Raw genomic sequence first — 5463 nt, 5'->3', positions numbered from 1 at the left:
AAAGTAGTTTTAATGTTAACACAGACTCTGCTGTTTACAGTTTAATTCTTAGAGAGGTATTCTGCTGGAATTGTCTTGGGGCCTGCTGCTCCCTTACTGCACCCTCTTTGGACCAGAAAGCATCAAGGATGGCAGCCAGTAATTTCAAACACTGACAGGCAGAAAGAATCAAATACATCTAAAACTGTGATTTTTTCAGAGGCTCGATTATTCTCTTAACGGCAGGACCAGACCCTAAACCAGTCTTCAGATGAAGCTGGTTCATCTTTATTGATACCAGGACATAAATACCAGTTTTAGGGCAGAGCAGTAACAGCCTGGAGTCTCATAGTGTCTGGTGCTGTTATAAATTACTGTTTAGTGGATGATTAACTAACACATTTTTTAATTGCATAACTATGTAAATATTACATAGCTGCTTTGTTCCTTTTCAGCTGTTCTACAGTATAACCAAACTACTAAAAATTCTGCTGTGTTCCAGCAGTGGATGGAAATACATTGACATGGATGGGTTATTAGCAGGAAGCACTGAACTTCCGGAGTTTGAGATTCCCTGGTCTGTTAGCTACATGAGGAATCAAAAGCTTTTTTGCCTGCTAGCTCCGGGGCTGGATATTGGTTGTCAACAACATTTGTCTGCATCCTGAGCTGTATCTGGCTTTCTTGTACCAATATGTAAAATGATTGTCCATGTCTACCAACAGTACTTGCACAAAGACGTCTGTGCCTATTGTGCTACCAGAAGTAACAAGTTTGTTGAAGCACAATGCTGCCTGCAGGGAAAGGTGCTTCAGAGGCAGGGAAGCAAAGAGAGAATTGTTCGAAAGCAAATCTCTCTTGATAGTTGATGTCCATTTTCAGCATAACATACACAGAACTAATCATGCAAATCCAAACTTAAGGGAAATAAGCCTTGATTTCTTCATCTGGTGTTCTGAAATTCAGCCAACAATAAACACAACCAATATCCCTGAGGTAACAAGGTGCATTGCTGATCTGTATGCAATGGATATGGGACTACTGGAGACTCCACACTGTGAAATTGTTATAAACCAGTAATGAGTTGGTGATGGAAGTATAAATTTGGCTCAGACTTCTGAAGCTAGAAAAAATCAACTGATGAAAAATAATGCACTGCTAACTCAGTCCCTTGTGCAATTAAAAACTCACAGAACCTAACTGAAGTAGAAGGAAAGGAAGGAAGGAAGCGGGAAAAACTGTAACCATTTAAAAATGTGCCCAACTAACAGTAATATTGGGTTCTGGAAATTTTGTTTCTTTAAGGGCAAAAGGGCATGCTATTGCTCCTCATCCTAGAGAGCCCTCACTCAAATGCAGTTTAACCTTTGGACAGTAAAACATGAATGTGTTGGAACTAAACAGTGTCTGGCACAAGTGAGCAGCTCATCAGATGTTTTTCTGATGTACTAGCACTTTGGAAAATTTATTCCTGCAGGTGTTCTGAAATCACCTGGAGTTTTACAGGAGCTGCTTGATTTAATTTGCAAGTCCCTGCTGTGGTCATACAGACATAGTCTGGGAGGACCCTCACAACCAATTAGCTTCTGCAGGTGTTAAGTGGCACAAGATAGCCCTGTCAGATGTGGCTGGCTTTGGTTTTTTGTTTGGGTTTTTTGTGTGTTTTTTTCCAAATCCTGTAATTTCTTGATCCTTTTTGTGGTTCAAGTTATCGTCATGATATTGGGCTGGTTTTGGTTTTGATGAATTCAGCTTTCTTACAGGACACAGAAGGACACAGCCAATGAAAGGCAGCAGTACAGCAGTATTTATGGGAGACTTCTGACAAATTACAGCTTCACAGAATTGACATGTTACTTGCGACATCCATAAAAATGAAGACTCACAAGGCAATTTTGACCAAAGTCCTTCAGTCTGTGGGAGCAGTATGAATGGGGATCCACTCCTGCGAACAACAGGTCTCTTTCAAGCACATGCTGAGACCCTGCCACTGACAATACCCCACACCACAAGGTCCTAAGAAGAATTGTTTGTGACTGTACACTGGATTCCTGATGGCTTTCCAGGGCCTACACCAAAGCAGCTACCAGTGATCAGTCTTTAGCACAAGTAAAGCTGGAGGAGGCCAAAGAAGTTTCTCAGGCTAGAAAAGCTGACTCCTGTGCCACCAGACTAAACAGTTGTAGCCTCTGCTCACTGCTTTAAAAAGTTCTCTCTGAATGCTTTTCACATTTCACAAAAAACCAGAAAAAAGAAACAAAAAATTTGAGAAGATTTTCTTATCACTGTATACTGCTAGTTGCAACTGCTTGAAGAAGGGGACTTAATCCAAGCAAGCAGTGTTGGTACTCAGTGCACAGGCTGACAGCAGGAGAAGCAGAAAACAAATGAGATAAAAACATTGTTTAAACCAGTTCTGCCTTAAAGTAACTTGTGTGCAAAACCTAGGTACAGCAGTGACAGGGATGGTTTTCAGAGGTCACAGAAGCCCTTAGTACATCAGCTGTTTGGTGTCGCTACAGGGACATTACAAATTATGTACTTAGTGATTGCAAATGCTAATAAACAAATAAGTTTACCCACACTAAGCACACAGAGAAATCCTTATTCTCTGCCTTTATCCACCTTCCTAAGGAAATGCCATTGTGTATATCTTACCTGCTAAATCCTAAACCTGCTGCTATTTCCAACCAAACTGAAGAAACAGAAGAGATCTCAGCAAGAATTAAAATTCTCCACAGTTAAACAGATGGAGAGAAGCCTTCACAGTGTTTCCATAAAGCAAAAGATGCAGTGTAAGCACAGCTCTTATTAAACACAAGAAAACCTGTGCAAAAGAGAGTCCAAATAAATGCTCAGACCACAAGACAAACTTCAACTGGAGTTCGGAATAATTGAACCTTGAATTATAAATCCAAAGGTATCAAGGTTTCTTTAATTTGGGGTTCATTAAACTATTCTTATGAGCTGAAAATACAGTTTCACCCACTTCTTTACATTAGACACGCACTGCTGTTTTTCTCCCAGCCGTCTTATAAAATAAAATTAATTTACATTTTATAGACCTGGATGAGTTTTCTCTCATCATGGAACAGTTAGTGAGATTAATAACCCAGTTACTAGCACTTCAGATCACGGATCATTTCCACATAAAAACATTAACTTTTTCTTAATTCTTAAAATGCACCTTTTATTTGGAGTTTAATGCTCATTTCTTATGTAATAAAAGAGAGAAAAGCTAAAGGATGAGTCAGTATTTATTAGCCTTGATAATAAGACAGGCTTTTTCAGGCAAGATGGATATATGTTAACTGATAAAACTGTTCCATGGTTATTTAGCCAATTAATCCTTTCCAAACAAGGGAAGCAGCAGCAGTTTAATTTGCAGTGAATAGAAATAAACTTGTCACATTCTGCATATCAATTTACACTCTTATTTCCCAGTTAGCTCAGTAAGAAGGCAGTTCTTTGATCCCAAAAAAAAGGCAACCCACAAATTAACATTAGAATAGATGGAAATATGCCTATATATATAGTTTTAATTTATCTTTGTTTGCAATCTGTATGTGAACTCAATTGGTCCATTCATGATATTAATCTAGAATTGAATGATACATTTCCTTTAAAAGAGAGTGATTTCTACCTTTAATAGAGGCATAACAAAGCACATTAAAAGATGCCTTAATAGACTGTTTTCCAGAGTTTGTAAAAACAAAGGCCTAAGGCTGAAGTTTGCACTAAGGCTGCTTTAAATATCAGTGATGTTGGGTGTTAGCACTTCACCCAATTGCTATTGAATTGCTAGCTGATCCTTAAAAAAGACCCTACAGAGCATCTGAGTGTTTATTAACAGGTATTAGCAGTCTGTCAGAGACAACTGCATATCTGTCTTTTAAATATAAAAACGCACCAGAATGTATGCTCTGGTTCAGTACATTATCAATTATAAATGATAATCCAGATAAAAACAACTGTCAGAACTATTACAGTGTGCTGGGTAATGTTACACCAAAAGCACAATTTCCATTACATCATTTCTTTTTCCTCTGATTTATTTTCTTTAATACCACAGTCCTTTGCGTACAACACTGAATAGGCTTAGAACTGTGAATAACCACCAACTGGAGGTTAGAATTCTTACAGTTTATAATTTACAGTTATATTATAAAATTCTTACAGTTTATATATTCTTACAGAATTCTTACAGTTTATATCCAATTTCTAAAAGTGTTCTGTAGTCAACCAGAAGAATACTTAACTGGCTTCAGGTGAAAACCTAAGACTTCTAATTATTTAGCCAAGTTTCACGTTCTTAGACACAGCTGGATTGCCTCTGATAGATTAGCACCTTGAGAAGAGTTGGCCTTGTACTATGAGGTATCTTGGAGGGAAGTAATGTACAGAAGTTTGTGTATTCCTAGCTGTCCCCTTGGATTTTAGGAACAATTTAACAGCTTTTCCTTACCTCCTCTGCATACTGAAACCTGGCCCTTAATAAACTTAAAATGCAGAAAGAAGAGTTGCTTAAACAGCAAGGAGGTTCATTTCTTCAAAGACTGGTGTCTCCAGTGGAGAATGGAGAAGCATGGCTAATTTCCATTGGGATAATGAAGAAACTCTATGAGGAAAGAGGATACTACTGTAAGAAAAAAGAGATCAATTTTGGTTGATCACCAGTTTTTGAACATCTGTTCCATCTTTCCATTTTTTGTACTCAAAAGAAATTCTGCACATATCCAGGCCTGCATTGTGAACTATCCTTTGCCAATTATTTCTCTGAAGTGCGCAAAAATAGTATGTAGCTAGCATAATAGAGGCTACTCTGTGGCATTATTTTCACCCTACTTTCCCACTGTCTATCTCCCTGGATAGTTTGTCTACACTGATCTCCTCTATCTGAAATAAACTTATTTTCTTAGGGGTTTTAAGAGTGTCTGGAAAGAAGTATGGGTTCTAGGAATGCAGTATGTATTCCTGGATTTTCCATGCCTTTTAGTTCAGAAAATTTATGCTTTTCAGCACAAATAGCCTAGAGCACTCTTCAAAATGAGCCATCAACTCACTATGGACAAAACCAATTTTGTCTGATGTCCAGCTTGCCCACAAGAAAGCAAGAGACATCTCAGCTGAAACAAGATACGCTGATGTATTTGCTTTCCTAGGGAATACACCCTGAGCATCGCAGGTCTGTCATGAGGCTCTGGAGTTCATTCACACAGTCCATATACCCTACTGCCAAAAGAGCTATACATTGATTTAACCCTCTGAATATTTAATGAGATCTGCTTGGACATTTATGGACAGCAATTGTGCTCAAGTCTTCCCTTTTATTAAAAGTCTCAAGTGTGTGATTCCCAGTCAAGTCTGAGATTCAGTGACTTACCTGCAAAAATTCAAGGCCAGGACATGACTAAAAAAACCCCCAAATCAGAAGAATTTGGTCATGGAGACTTTTTACTTTTTATTTGTAAATATTGGGCTGTA

Source organism: Lathamus discolor, chromosome 3 (assembly GCF_037157495.1).
Source record: "Lathamus discolor isolate bLatDis1 chromosome 3, bLatDis1.hap1, whole genome shotgun sequence".
Lineage (NCBI taxonomy): Eukaryota > Metazoa > Chordata > Aves > Psittaciformes > Psittacidae > Lathamus > Lathamus discolor.
Note: the sequence above shows the minus strand (reverse complement) of the source record.